Consider the following 16812-nt stretch of genomic DNA (forward strand, 5'->3'; position numbering starts at 1 on the left):
ACATTGTTAGGAGTTTTGATTATGGCTGCTAGTTTGCAGTCATCTGCAAACTTTGTTAGCCAAAGACCTTCTGTGTTAGCCTGTGCTTCAGAGAAGTAGATACCAAACAGGAGAGAACCTAGGACTGAACCCTGTGGTACTCCACTTGTCACTGGTCTGAAGTTGGATTTGGAATCCGCTACTTTCACAGTGTGGGTTCTGTCCATGAGCCAGTTGGCAACCCATCTTGTGACATAGGGATTTATACCTAGTTTAGTGAGCTTATCTATAATTCCAGAGTGGGGGATGGTGTCGAAAGCCTTGGCAAGATCTAGATAAGCTGTATGAACCATTTTACCCTCATCTATGGCTTTGGTGACTGCTTCAAAGAAGTCAATCAGATTTAGGAGACTTGATCTGCTATTTACAAAGCCAAACTGGATAGGGTCCAGACTTTGGAGATTACCAATGTCTTTGTTTATGAGTTCCACGATGATACGTTCCATGGCCTTGCAGACCAGGCTCGTCAGGCTAATGGGGCGGTAGTTCCTGGGGTCCGTCATGGCTCCCCCTTTGTGGAGTGGGATAACCATCACAGTGCACCATTCAGTGGGTACAAAGCCTGAGGTGAGGCAATGATTTAACATGGTACTTAGGTAGGGTGCCAGTTCATTCTGTAGTTCATGTAGAACGCAGCCTGGGATATTGTCAGGTCCCATGGATACTGTGTTCTTGGAGAGTGTGTTTTTTACCTGTGCAGCCGTGATTATAGGAACTTTGCATTCTTCTGGTAAAGAGATGGGCCCTCTAGGGGGGTGAGAGGGGGGTAAAGTTAGCACTGAACCTATCTGCTAGGATGTTGGCACTATCAGTTTGTTCTGTATATTTAGTGCCATTGTGCTGTAATTCAGAGCAGATCTGAGTGTTCCCATTTAGACTCTTGACATAGCTATAGAATGCTTTGTGGTTGTCTTTAGAGTCAGTGGCAATTTTGTTTTCATAACTAGCTTTGGAGGATTTTATGAGGGATCTCAGCTTCTTACTGAGGTTGACCAGGAAGTTCCTCCAGTCATGGGATTTTACTCTTTTTTGCAACAGTTTCTTTCTTCTGTTGTAGAGTTTGTTTATGGCAGAGGACCACCAGATTGGCTTCCTTTTTTGGAGGATAACATCTTGGTTCTATTAGGGATAGCATGATCCATGCACTCGTGTAAGTGCTTATAAAGTGCATTTGTGTAGGATTCAGCAGTCATACCTCTATTGTCTGTCTGCATGGGTGTCATGAAGTTTGCCACTTCTGTCTTAAGAAGTGTGAAGTTGGCTTTGGAGAAGTTTTTTACGATGGTTTCCCTAACTGGGGCTGGGGGTGGGATGTGGATGTCTAGGCTGATTAGCTTGTGGTCGGATCTGACCAACAAGGAAGTGACCTCTGGTGTGGAACACCGTTTTCCCATGTTGGTAATGACCAGGTCTAGGATATTGCCGCCCCTGGTGGGGGTGTGAATAAGTTGATCCAAGGCGTTGGAATTTATGAATTCTAGAAAACGTAGAGCAAAAGAGTTGGTACATGAGTAGTTTTCCCAGTTAATGGTGGGGTAGTTGAAATCACCCATTATTAGGGTGTTGAGTTGCACCCTAATACTTTCCAGTGTATCAAGAAATGAGGAGTGTGAATCCTGGGGCATGGTGGGGGGTCTGTAGCAAGCTACAGTTTGGATTGCGGTCTTGCCCAGAGTTAGTTACACTTGGATAATCTCGGATGCATTATGCTGTGCAACTAGCCTGGAGGTGTGGATATCTTTAATGAATATGGACACGCCTCCACCTTTAGTGCTTCTTTCTGGGTTAGGTGGCCGAAAGGTGTGGTATGAATTGAAGCCTGGTAATGCAGGGGTGCTCTCTGGAGCTTTGAACCAGGTCTCTGTCACTGCACAGATGACAATGTTCTCCATTTTGAGGAGTGCCTCGAGTGAGTGCATTTTGAGGTTTAGACTTCTAGCATTGAGTAGCATTACCCTCAGATTTTGCTTGCTTGTACCTGTTATGGTGGTGAATTTGTCATTTGAACCTTGCCTAAAAATGGCACTATAGGGGTGGCAAGAGCCTTAGCCAGTATCCAGAATCCTATGGGCGACAGGTGCAGGCCATCTCTGGCAAAGCATCGTGGACTGTCGATCATGTCGTCTCAGGCAGACAAATACTGGATCCCCTTAGAATGACACCAGAAGCTTAGCCAATTGTTGAAGTCAATCATTTTGTCCTTGTACTGTGGTATCATTCTGGGTGATGGCAGGATGCTACTCAGGGTTAGGGTCATACCTACCTGGGATACAAGATCAGAGAGCTCCTCCATGTCTCTTTTCATGTAGTCCAGGGAGGTACATCTCAGGTCATTCACACCAACATGGACAATGACAGTGTCATATTTGTACTTATTGTGGAGTGACCTGAGTGCATGCATTATGTGGCGGATCCTGGCACCTGACAGGCAGCTGGCAGTAACTTTCTCCTTGTTTAGTCTAGTGAGTGGAACATCAGTGTGCCTGACTATAGAGTCACCTATGACTAGAGTGTTGGGTACGTTGTTATGCCTTATGGGCTGTGGTTGAGTGGCACACTGAGTTTGTGGGCTATGTGTCATTTGGGTTGTGTTGGGGGTGGAGTTTGCCTGAGTTTATGCTTTGGATATCCCTGATGCTTGGGCAGGTTTTATTGAGAGCCTCCGAATGTAGGTGTGTGTTTTGTGTTTCTATGTGTGTGTTTTGGTGGTGTAGGTTTTGAGGGACTATGTGATGAGTGTGGTGTGGTGCAAGTGTTTACCTTCTCCTCTTGACTGTCTAGTCCAGTCTTGGGTGAAGAGAGCTTTCTGCTTGCAAATGAGTGACATTACATTAAAGCTGTTGTAAACTGCTTGTCTACCTCTGACAGGCAAAAGGTCCACATACCACTTTTAATTTACTTATACATATAAGCAGAAGGCATTAAAGCACTTCCAAAAGTAGAATATTTATAAATACACTTCATAACTACAGCAAGCATAACAGAAAAAAGTGTGCTGGATAGGTATAATATAACCAGATCCAACAATGCATGCATAGTATAAAACAAACATGCCCATAAACATGAATTTTAGAGCTGAATATATAAGTATGAATTTATAAACAGTAACCATTTGAAAAGTTGAGACCAGCATGACATAGTCCATGACAGTCTGAGTTGGCCATTTTTTAAATGTCATTAAATGGACATTTCTTGGAATATTCCCTTTTCTCCAAGATCTGGTGATCTCAGGGCTGGTATATATAAGTCCTGAGGGTATGGGGATTTCCTCCTCACATCAGGGGTTGCAATGAGACTTGCTCTCCCCCTTGCAAAAAGAAGTTTAAAGGAAAAGTGCATTCAAGATTCTGTCTTTTCTGGCAGTTTCAGAGTATTTTTTCTTTCTCTTGACACAGCGTTATGAGTGCCGACATTTCAATAGGAAGCCATTTATGAAGTGCACTTATCATCCTTATCCTTCAAATATTACTCGTGTTAGCAGGACTTCCGTTAACTAAGACACAACCTTCTCAGAGAAAAATAACATGATGAGCAAAATACCTGCACAGTGTTTTTCAGTTTTATTTCTTTTCAGCCATATGTTAAACACTTTTCTTGCTTCTTGGAATACTCTTCCCCTGAAAATACTTCTTTAAAAAAAATCTTTCTCTTTTTAAATAAAAAAGATAAAGTCATATCCAGTTCAAGAACATAAATATTACTGTTTTAAAGGTACTGGTTAGTTAATTGTGTTATAAACCTCTTATCTAACCTCTTGATTACATTTCTACCAGTCATTAAACATACCTTGTTTTGGTTAGACCTGCATTTTGCCAAAATGTAATATTATAAATAATGTCACACTGACTTTTTTGTTCCTCTATCAGTTTTTTTTTTATCTGTTGATAATGAGACATTGTTATAATGCTTTTTTCTTTACTTTTTATGTTATTGTGACTCTAGCTGTTACTGAACAGGATTAAAGCAGTGAGCTTTTTAACAAGCTATTTCCTGTAGTCAGGGAACAGGGTTGGATTCCTTCCTGCTCCCTATTGAAATGCCATTACTCGAACTACTGAGTGCCAACATGGCAAAAAATGGCTGAAAATCTAGGAAAAGAATGAATCTTGAAAATCGCTCTTCTCTTTTAAACTTTTTTTTCTGCAGGTAGTTAGGCCCCTGCACATTTTATGTGAGGGAAAGCCACCATACCCCCAAACTTACATAAACCAACTCCGAGATCACCGTACTTTAGGGAAAAGAGAACATTCTGGGAAATGGCCATATCTGACTCACTAAATACAAGTCTATTCTTTCAGCCATTCAATCTCGCTCTAGCAAATCCCAACTTTTCAAACCTGCATTTGTCTACTGTGTTATTCTTAGCCAGTCAATAAACTGGACATTCTCAAGTGTTGCCCCTGAAAAGGGACACATGTCTAGTAGTCTTACCTGGTCTGGAATAAAATAAAATGTACATACTGTTTGATTCTTCTGCTATGTCTGAACTATTATTGATTGTTGTTGCATTTATGTCCACTCTGTTGTATTTTGCACTTTATTATTTATGTATTCATTTATTTATGTTACGTTATATTATTGACATTTGATTACTAGGAAAAACCAACTGCATAGAAGATTTTCAGAACAATAATTTTACAATCTTGAAAAATAAAACAAAAACCTGCAGTTTGAATAATTATAACAAATTCAACATAATATTTAATGCATTGGTTAAGAATTGATACAAGTTATATGACAATCATTTAAAATTTAGAGAAATTTTAGACAGTTTGTAGAGAAATTAAAGATAAGTTAGTCTAATAAAAACAGAATTTTTAATATGAAGTGAGGGAAAAACAGGCTTATAGTATATTTAGAGAGAAAGCTAGGGAAGAAAATTTGATAGAAGTAAGCAAGTAAGTGAAGAAGAGAAATTAAGGAGATATAAGGAATGAAAAAGTACTTGTTCACATTTAGGGATATACTTCATCTTGGTTTTGAGCATGAACAGAGCCACAGTTGAGCTAGGAAGTCTTTCAGAATGGTTTTGAGAAATGGGAGGGAGGGTATTGACCTTAACAACCTTGTGCAAATACAGGCAATGTCTAGCAGATTTGATAGGCTTGTAGAGAGATGGGAGGTTTTGGTCACTGGATCACAATGACTGACTGGGAACATAGTTGTGCAGAATGTTTTTTAGTGCTGGACAAGCAGATGGATGCTGGATAAATTTATAGGTGGCAAGAAGCTGTGTATATGTTAGTTCATGAGGCCATTCTAACCAATTAACTAACTAACTAAATAGACTATACTCTATGTGCTGACCACATTTCTTAGATAGTGGCTGAAAGGGTCTTGAATCTGCCCAGATATCTGGTTTACAAACTATAAATAAATAAAACGGACAGGCCAATTAGCTCCATTCTGTACATAAGTTGTGTTTATTATGTGAGAACAGAAAATTCTATTCATTGCCTGTTTAGTTCATGATTACTTTTCTGCTACACTGCCACTTTTACATGTGCATTTTATGACAAACCATTCTTCCACGAGTATTACTAACTCACAACGCTGTACATATGGGCCAAATTCCAAAAGGGTTGCTCTCAGTGTAAGTCTACCCTGATACGCTTTTCTCCCGGGCCTCAAAATAAAATAAATAAAATAAATAAATACCGAAAGACTTGCTCTCAGTGTAAGTGACCTACTTCGGTGTATAGTCTAGCCATAAACAGATTTATACTGGGGGCCAGATTCCAAAAGAGAGGAGGTCTTTTGGAACTGGGCCCATTAAGTATTCTTCTATGAATGATACACTTTTCCATAAGGTTTTACCGATACGCATAATATCTCAACGAATCTTCATGTTTTTATTCATTTGCAAAATACACGTTTTTTGATTTAGTGATTTATGTATATTCTGCTGTACATTATAAAATGTCTAATTACTGTCACTCAGCTGAAATATATAGTGCCAGTTATTCTAATTTATTGTCATGTACTGTGTCTTTGCCATGTGGACTGGGTAGTTTCTTTAAATGGTCTTTGGATCAGTCTTCCTACCCGGTTAACGCATTTAAAATGAATAAATCAAACAATAGACAGATAGACAGATAGATAGATAGATAGATAGATAGATAGATAGATAGATAGATAGATAGATAGATAGATTAGTAATAAAGTAAATAAAATAAATAAACATTTGTTTTAGCTGGATGAAGGGGATTGTAACCAGTTTGAGTACAGCAATGACATCATCTACTGAAATAGCTGTGCTAGTCTTTGAAATGCAATTAACGCAATTATGCATGGTAAAAGGATCTGGTTTGGGGCAGACTAGATAGGAAGCAGGAACTTTATTTACTTGTGTAAAGAGCTGTAAATATTATTCATTGTCTGGTATCAACTGTTCAAATGACAGAGCATTGATACCCTCCCCTGATATGGGAAATCTCTCCTTCCCTCTCTCTCTCTCTCTCTCTCTCAGTTTTGTGTGAGAAAGAAGCATCTCTAAGGTGGCTGTGGAAGGATTTTTCAACTTGCAGCCATATAAGTTAATTTTCAAGCTGATCTGTTTAAATTATTTCTACAAAGGGACCACACTACAGTCCTGCTGGTATGCATGTGTGAATGGTAAGATATAAGATGGGAAAATTCTATAGAAACACTAGGTGAACAGTGATAAGTGAGTGGGAAAACTGTACTGTACTACATTTTTTCAGGATCATGAGGAAATTAGGGTCATTGTAGTTAGTTAATGAGGTGAATGTAAACAAAGTTCATTACAACAGTAAACAAAAACATGGTACTGCAGTGTTTATTTGTTTGTCTGCATTTGATGACTGACATGCCCAGCTGTGAAGAATCCATTTTTAAAGGAGGCCCAGGGAAGACAGCTTCTAAAGTACATAAATTCACATTCTGAAAGTCAAATACAATATATGGCGCAAATATAGGGAAAATACAATAGCTAGTCTACAAAACATTTAGGAAATGCTAGTGCTAATATTAAAATAAATTAAAAAAATAATTAAATAAATAAATACATAAATAAATAAAAAGTACTCATGATCAAACCCAGGAAGTTTTAGAAGCACACAACTACCTAGACAAATAGGATGGTAGTTTGCAATAGCAATCACTAGGATGTGCCAGAGCAAACGCTGCCCAAATCTATTCACCAAGAACTGAATGCATGCCCAGTACTTGACCCAGACCATCAGCTACAGACAATGGCTATTAGTAAATTCCAGAACTATGCCAAGGAATCAGCCATGGGAAGGGATATTTATATAAGTAAGAGGTGCAGGTTTGATGTCCCCCTGCAAAAACTGATTTTATTTTTTTTCTTAGGTTTTAATAGGTTTCATCATCCAGAGTGAATCTGTGTAACTAGCAGCACCCTCTCCGTCAGTTATTGCTGTATGCCTGCCTAGGAATCCCTGCTTAAAGATTCACAAACCAGTCTTAGAAGTTGTTTGTCTTTCGGCTTTTCCCAGTAAGGGGTCGCCACAGCGGAACTCTGGTCCACTAATGATTGGCAGTAGATTTTTACGAAATGCCAGCTCGACGTCCAACCTTCAACGAAGGCACACCCATTTACGCATGCATGTCTTTTGAACGCTACCCAGCCGTGGGGAGGACATGCAGACTCTACACAGAAGGCACTCCTAAGCCAAGCCGAGAATTGAATGGGAGAACCTCTTGCTGTGAGGTAAAAACGCTACCGCCGTACCACCGCAACATATACAAACCAGTCTTAGAAGTAAATCTGGAAAATAAGCAACAATAAGTTCTGTCATTATGTGTTAACTGTAACAATCAAGCCACAGTGTTAATGTAGTAATTTCAGAAAAATTTTCTAAGTAGAGCAGTTGTTTATTAACCTGGTAAAGCCACTGAGGACAAGTGCTCCTCTTTGTATTATTGACACCTCACTGATGGAATCTACATTGATTCCCTAAAATTTTAAAACTACTTACCAAATGGCTATGCACATTGAAACCCCCAGGTATGAAGCAGCTATGAAGTTACTATACACATTGAAACCTCCAGGTATCAACCAGCTATGAAGTTACTATGCACATTGAAACCTCCAGGTATCAAGCAGCTATGAAGTTACTATGCACATTGAAACCTCCAGGTATCAAGCAGCTATGAAGTTACTATGCACGTTGAAACCTCCAGGTATCAAGCAGCTATGAAGTTACTATGCACATTGAAACCTCCAGGTATCAAGCAGCTATGAAGTTACTATGCACATTGAAACCTCCAGGTATCAAGCAGCTATGAAGTTACTATGCACATCGAAACCTCCAGGTATCAAGCAGCTATGAAGTTACTATGCACGTTGAAACCTCCAGGTATCAAGCAGCTATGAAGTTACTATGCACATTGAAACCTCCAGGTATCAAAAAGCTATGAAGTTACTATGCACATTGAAACCTCCAGGTATCAAGCAGCTATGAAGTTACTATGCACATTGAAAAATTCAGTTATCAAATAATCACACATACTGAATTAAACGTGGTACTGTGCATGTCCCTTATGAACTAAGAAGTGCAGCTAAGCATAAAACAAGAAAACAGCAAAGTACACACTTACACAAGGAGACAAGACATGCTAACTCTGAGATCAGTCAAGTATGCTGCACAGGAAAAAAAAATGTGGTACTATAAATTGCCAAATCTTCTCCCTACATTGTGCTTGCATGATCTCTGACAGGCCCATTCATTCAGGCAGTCACAATAGACAAATGTACTGCACAGTACCAGCATAGGGGATAAAGACATGAATGCGACCCAGGTGACTCTGGTTTGACTAACAGACCAGGTACTGAAGGAGCTGACAGGGTACAATGGGACTTAGGGGCCCAGGCCTGCTCATTGATCCCAGAGGGAGGGAATGCAGACTGACCTGCTGCAAAACAGATGTCTAGTGGAGGTGTGACACAAGACAATGGGCATATACAGTACATTAGTATAGGGACAGGCATTTACAGCAAAAATGAAAATATACTAACAATGGAAATACAGATAGTTTCAAATACAATTAGTATATACAAAGCACATAAAATGATTTACATATTAGGGTCGATCATCTGATACATACACTTTTATCCTACTATTGTTGTGCACCTAAAAACAGATTTTGGTAAAGCAATAACACAAAGATCAGGTCTATATGATAACAGGAATTCAGATCAGTGTGTATAACAGAATAGGGACATAATGGTTGGAGGCAAATAAGGTTAAGTGTTGATAAAAGACAAGAGACAGGTGTTAGGATCAAAGTAACGTAGAAGAACAGAATGTAAAAGGGAACAAGTATCAGAAAACTTAGTAAATAAAGTTAAAAAACAAGTAGAAGATATGTGAAATTATCAATAAGGTATAAGAACTTAGACCATAAAGACCAGTCATTGTGGTTCAGATATAATGAAGGAAGTACTGAGTGTAGTAAATAAAGAAGAAATAATCAAAGAACGCTCCAGCATGGGACTCTCTAGGTACCTGCCTAGGGCAGAATGAGGACGCATTATAAACATCAGCAGGTGGTTACATCTCTCACTGCTGTCAGTACACTTTAACAAAACAAACAAAACAAAAAACAAAACAATTTTATTTTATTTATTATTTATTTATTTTACATTTGTTGACTGGGCTAGTCCAGCTGGATATATGTCCATTTTCAGCAGAGGCCTGGGAAGAAAAGCTTCACAAAACACTGATAAGTATCTAGAGATAAGTGGAGTGATTAGTCAGGGTTAGCACAAGGGCATAACCAATGTGATTCAAGGTATAGTTTCAGTTTGTTTTTAAATAGTATTAGTGAGGAAAGGGAGGTTAGGTCACTGGGGAGTGAGTTACAGGTTTTGCCCATGGTATTAGAGAACAAAGAGTCACCAGCCATATTGTTGGTTTTACCTATTTGTACAAGTAGTTTATTTGATGAGCGTAGGGCCTTAAGGTTATTGTACGGGGTGATGAGGTTGGTAAGTATTGGCGTATTAGTAGGTTGATAAAGGATCTTGTGGGCAACTGTTAATTGGTTAAATAGTAGTAGATTTGGCAACTGTAGCCATCCTAGTTGCTCAAGATTAAGACAATGATGGGTTCTGAAATCAGAGCCTGTGGCAAATCTGGTAATATTATTGTAGGAGATAGCCAGCTTGTTCAGGTTGTTTTTACACAGATTAGTATATATAGGGGAGGCATAGAGGAGAGTAGAGATTAAGTGGGTGCGGGCAATAGTAGCCCTGGCTAATGGAGTCAGAAAGGGTTTGATCCTATAGAGAGAGCCTAGTTTTTTGTTGACTGTTTTTATAGTACTGTTAATATGAGTATCAAAGTTATCAATTAGTACCCCAAGAAGTTTTGTAGTTGGATCAGGAGATATGATAGTACTGTTGTTTGATCTAACAGTAAAGTTAAGTGGGGAGGCCCTACGGGTGGGAGTAAATAGTAAGAGTTTTGTTTTTTTGGGATTCAAGATGAGGCAACAGCGTAGAAGCCATTTGTCAACTGTATTAAACACATTTTGGGTTAGGGTCTGTAGGTCTGCAGAAGTGGCTGAGCAACAAAGTATCCCACCCCAGTCCTTTCTTTATCTGACCTGCATATCCTCTTTAAATTAGCAACAGCAGTATTCTTCAGACTTGACCTATCCTCCCTGAAACAACTGAACTTACCTGGCTTTGATGACTTTTGGATTCTTCCATTTTGGGTTAGGTGGGGGGGGGGGGGATTTTCATTTTTCTAACTTATTCACTGTAGTGAACAATAAGTCCAGAGGCAGCATTCTACCAAGTTCCTGAATGAGTGCTGCAGTACTGGGCACAGAATGCTACTATGCTGTAGGTCCTACTTCAGAAAATACTACTAAAGCATTACTGAGATTGCTGCATTAGACAGCATCCCATGCTGCTGTGATAACTTTGAGTATACAGTGTAGATCTTGTGCAACCCACTATAGCAACCAACCACCTCTGACACTAAAGTTCCCATCAAAACACAATTCAGCTCTCACTTTGTGATCTCAATTCTTTCCTTATTATCACAGGACAGTTCCAACCTCACTATCCCCCCAACACAAATAATACTAATACAAGCTTTACCCTCAAAACAGTTTCCACCACCTCAATCAAAAGCATGCTCTCCAAACTGAAAACCTCGTCAACAGCAGCCGACCCTACTCCCTAGCTATTTCTTGAAACTCACAGCAGATGCTATTGCTATCCCAATCTCCACTCTCATAAACAGATCAATTGTTGAAAACTACATGCCCAAACTCTGGAAAATATCCCATGTTACACCCATACATAAAGGTGGGACCTCCACTGAACTTAATAACTACAGACCCATTGCTATACTCTCCCCCATGGCCAAAATTTTAGAAAAATGCATCCATACCCAGGTGCTAAAATATCTCCTAGGCAACAACATCCTGTCACCTACTCATCATGGTTTCAGACCTGCCAATAGTACTACTACAGCCGTCCTCTTCTTCACAGACACAATAAACCATCTCAAAAACGAAGGCCTGCAGGTGTCAACTCTTTTTTTGGATATGTACAAAGCATTTGACACAGTCTCACACCAAATCCTGCTAAACAAACTAAACTAATATAACCTATCAAATTCCACTCTTACCTGGTTCCAAAGCTACCTAACTGACAGGTACCAGGCTGTGAAATGGGAAAATTCACTCTCTCCTCAGCTGCCCATAACTATAGCAGTCCCACGGGGTTCTATCTTAGGACCACTACTGTTCACAATCTTCTTCACAAATGATCTCCATACCTCCACACAGCATGCATCTATCATTCAGTATGCAGATGATACTACCTTAATCTGTGCTGCACAAAATATTCCCACCCTCCTGCAAACAACTCAATTAGCATTCTCTGATGTTGAAAACTACCTTACCAAAGCCCAACTTATCCTCTCTCCAAAGAAAACTCAGCTTATGATTATAACCATTTCTAACAAAAATGCTGATAACAGTCAATTCACTATCTACTCCACAAATGCTACTCCATTCGCTCTAGTGGCACAGGCTAAGCTATTGGGAATAACCATAGACTGCCACCTAAAATTTAATATTCATGTCAACTTAACTATTAAAAAAGTACATGCCAAATTAGGATCACTCTACTGTATCAAACAGTTTCTTACCAACAACACTAGATCAGCCATTACTCACTCCCAGCTTCTATCCACCCTACTCTACGCATCTCCCATTCTGACTAATCTAAACAAAACTGAACTAAGCAAAACAGAAGCCTGCTATAACAGAATTGCCCACTTTGCTGCAAATTGCTCATATAGAACTCATCACTGTACTGCTTTGAGACATTTCCTCTGGCTTGACCTGTCCAACCTCCTAACCTACAGTCAGCTCTGCCTCTGTCACTCTATCTATTACCTCCCCAATAAGTGTCCTGCCCTCAAAAAACTAGTACAACATCACTCAGCCAAAAGGCCTCTTAGATCATCAAGCAAACTACTACTAGAAGTCACCAACAGCTACAATAGCTTTGGAGACACACTATATAGTAGTTCAGTGGCTAAAAAAATGGAACTCTGTCCCCACTAGCATACAAAACACATTGTCCAAAGCCTCCTTTAAAAACCTCATTAGGCAACATCCCAAGCAAAGTTGGCAGTGCCATGACTGCTCCCCAGGCTAGTGAAAGCAGATGAGGTACACACACTAAACCTAGAGTACTTGATAATAGTTTTCACTCTTACTCACAAACACTGGCTAATGTACATTGTATGTACTGTACCTATGTACTATGTATATATTCTACCTACGTTCCAAATTACACCACAAAATCTATTAATCACTTTTATTTTTAAATTGTTTTCTTGTTTCTTTTCTCCACTGTAACTGTTGATGTGCTGCGTACCACTGTAAAAACATGTCTATTGTAATTTGCTTGTATACTGATCATGTCTAAATATTAAATATATAAATGTATCTGCAATTATTTTTCTGTGTGGAGCTTTTTTCCCCGGGCCTCTACTGAAAAGGGGTGTTTTTGGCTCAGTCAGACACCCTTGGTTAACAAATGTAAAATAAAAAGTGTGTACACTGTTGTAGTATTAATGGATGGAGCCTGAAGGTGAGGACCATTCCAATACACTTCCCTTCTCTAATTACTCAAATTCATTGTTAAAGTGTACAATGCACCACTGTGATGTGCACCAATCATTACTTATCTGTAATACATGTGGGTTGAGCTGGTAGATAGGCAAAGTCCCTTAACATGTGCATCTGTTGGATCACTGCATAATTAACTATAAATCAGGAGTTATTTCTATAGTGATGGAATATGCACTTAAATAGCTCAGACCTGTCTACTCCCTAGTCTCCTTTATGTCTCATTAGCTTTCACTGACCTATAATCCTCTCAGCTAGCTAGACTGAAGCAATCTTATAATAAAATTGCAGTTTGCAAGTAACCACAATATCATACCTCTCAACTTCTTACTGCAAAAAATCTGGACAAAAGCCTGACAGAATGGGGCGACAAAGGCCCAAAGAAAGGGATGGATTTTAAATATTGTGCTTATAAACTTAGAAATTTGCTAGAATAAGAAGATTTGTATTAGCATGCATTATCTTATGAATATGAAGTCAAAAATATAAATGTATACCACTATTTAGTGACTTTAATCTTTAGATCACCCTAGTGATTTGCCAGAAAATTGCAAATTTTATGAGGAACAGACCAAAAATATGAGGCAAAAATTTGGACATTCTGTGAAAATCTGGACAGTTGAGAGGTATGAATATGAATCAAACACATTCTATTGTGGAACTTCAGCCCCTTAATTGACTGGATCTAACAAATCTACCAGCCTTTTCTCATATTAAAATTGCTCCTGTCATCCTCTATACTTAGATGCACTGTTACTAATGAAATATTAAATTGGGTACATCCCAAGAAAGCTCCACTCATTAAACCAACACTTAGAACATGCTCAAGAAACTATAAACCATAATAGTAATTCTATATTGTGTGCGCTTTCTAAACTGTGGAACTCAGTCCCAATAGATCTTATAAATATCTTAACTTCTCTACAATTTTCAATCTCCCTGAAGATATATCTATAAGGTAAATGGTCTTCCACTTGTAACAACCTCATTATCAAGAGCCTTTCTTATTCTAAATCTTATCCTGTTTACAAGTTAACATCCAAATTAAATCATGCCTATCAATATAATAGTCCCACAGTTGTACTACTCCCATTACAAATTCCTCACTTCATGCAAATAAACCAAATATCATTACACTCAGAGTTTTACTGCAGTAATCTCCCAGTTACAGGTTTCTAGTGAAGTGATCTAATTGGATAAAATATGCACATGACTTATTTGTTGTCTGTGTTATAATACTACAGTACAAGTATCATCATCACCATCATCATTATCAACAGCAACCCACTTTTGGCACCTTTATAGGTTAGGTTGGGGTGTTGTGTCAACTCTCCCCATATCTCTCAATTCAATGCCATTGTCCTACCCGAACGGACCATCGAAACACTGTTGGTGGAACTTACCAAAGTTGTTAAAGAGTTGTCATTCAATTTAAAAGCTAATACCAATGGTGGAAGTGGAACTTTTAATATTTCGGATTCACAGGTGGCATTATTAACAATGCATACCCTAGTAAATATGGAGGATGCTGGTACATCAAGAAATTTAGCTGGAGACCTTCCTGCAATAACAGGTCTGAATGATGGGTTCCAGATACCTAATATGAACTTTACACACACTGAAGTGTCTGAGAGAAGTGAAAGGGAAACTGTTAACCAACAGCTTTTTCAACTGGAGAAGTTCTGCAAGTGTTTTAAGTCACTACAATTGGATAATATGCTTTTAAATAGTTCTGCAAGTCACAAGAAAGTTCCTAAGGGCCTGCGTATCTGGAAACATCCAGAAGAGACAGAGGCAGGGTCAGTTATGCACAAAGAGCTTGTTGAGCTCTTTGATAAGATGGGACTGGAACTGATGGTGATTGTAGTAAGGGACAATGAACGTCAGTTGAAAATTATACAAAGAGAAATTAATGACATTAATACAAGTATAACTAATGACTTGTTATATCCAACTGTGTTAATGGAGCACACAAAGATTTTTGTTGACTTAAATAAGTTTGTTAGTGACAACTATTCCAAGAAACAGAAGAAACTTGATAGAGACTTTAATGATTATAAAAACAAAACTGTTTACCCCCCACCCCCAACCCACAACCAAAATAATGCTCCAGACTTGGGGGATGGAGGTATGGGGGATCTGAGAGACCCAGAAACCCTGAATGATGACTTTAAAAGTGAATATGAAGCTAACCAGGAACATTTTTTGGAGCATTCCCCCCAATTAAAGCATTCAGAACACCTAATGGATCGGGGTGACCAGGCCCGGAATGGGCAGAGGAACTGGCAGGCACGACAACAGAGGGGAATGAACAACAAGTGGCGAAGGGGGAAAGGGAGAGAGAGGTGGAACAGACAGTTTTAAATGATTTTGTTGATAATTTACACATGCATCTTGATAACAGTTAAATTGTGTACAGTGAAAACAATGAAATGCAAACTGTTGCTCGTAGTACAAGGCATGAAGTATTTGATGAAATGAATAACATTGATCTAGATCTAAACTCACAAAGTGATCAGCCTTGTTAAGTAAACAGTGCGAACAGGTCATTTATGGACTTTTCGGAATTTTTTGATGCCTATTTAAATACAAATATGTTTAACAATGCATTGTCTGAAGCTACATAGATTGCCAATAAACACACTGCAGATATTGTGGTTAAGTATGGGTTTACCGTCTACAACCTTAGTGACTTGTTGATCAGGGAAACATCATTTTAAACTGTTAAAAAGAGGTTTTAACTTCATCCCTGAGTACAAGATTGATGTGGCAAGTGTGTTGCTAAACTTAAAGATGTATGTTAGAAAATTGAATTTGGGTTTATTTTTTTTTTTATCCTCAAGCAGTTATGTGGAAAATGCACTGGAACCCTTGAAGCACACCAATACCTTTATTCCCACTGTAATCCACTAGTCAATGTCCTAGAAAAATTGTTTGAGATCGAAATCAGGAAAATATGTGACACCAAGTTTGGTTTTGTGGACAATTTGACTAGTGATGAAAGGGTAGTCCTAAGAATTAATAAAAAACAAGGACTACCGATTTATGAAACCAGGTAAGGGGGGTGGAATAGTAATTATGTTTCATTTGGACTATGCAGAAAAGATGTATGACATTCTGAATGATTCGATCACATATGAAAGAGTCTAAAAAAGTGAGGTGAACAGGGCATACACTAAAATTGACATTTTTTTGCAGGATGGATTATTTGAGGGGCTCATCAACAAAGTGGAATTTGATTATCTGACTAACACTACACCTGTTATTCCATCCATTTTTGGCATCCCCAAGTGCCATAAAGACCCTTCAAATCCCCCATTCAGACCCATAGTTGCCCCCAGGGGTTCAAAGACTGATCATTACTCGAAGGGGACTTTGCAGGCTTGCCCACAGGTTCTTAAGGACTCCTGACATTGTTTGGAAATGCTTCAGGAGGTTGACATGAGTAGGGACTTTATGTTCCTTACAATAGATGTGATCAATTTATTTTCAGTCATACCCCATCAGGAAGGACTTAAACTATATCATGATAGTTTGATTAATGGGCACTTGTTGTTAAATGACAAAATACATTTTTTGGTTAAATTGATGGAATTCATCTTGAAAAACAACTTTTTATATTTT

The sequence above is a fragment of the Protopterus annectens genome, chromosome 1.part1 (genome assembly GCF_019279795.1).
Source record: "Protopterus annectens isolate FY-2018-M chromosome 1.part1, PAN1.0, whole genome shotgun sequence".
Classification (NCBI taxonomy): domain Eukaryota; kingdom Metazoa; phylum Chordata; order Ceratodontiformes; family Protopteridae; genus Protopterus; species Protopterus annectens.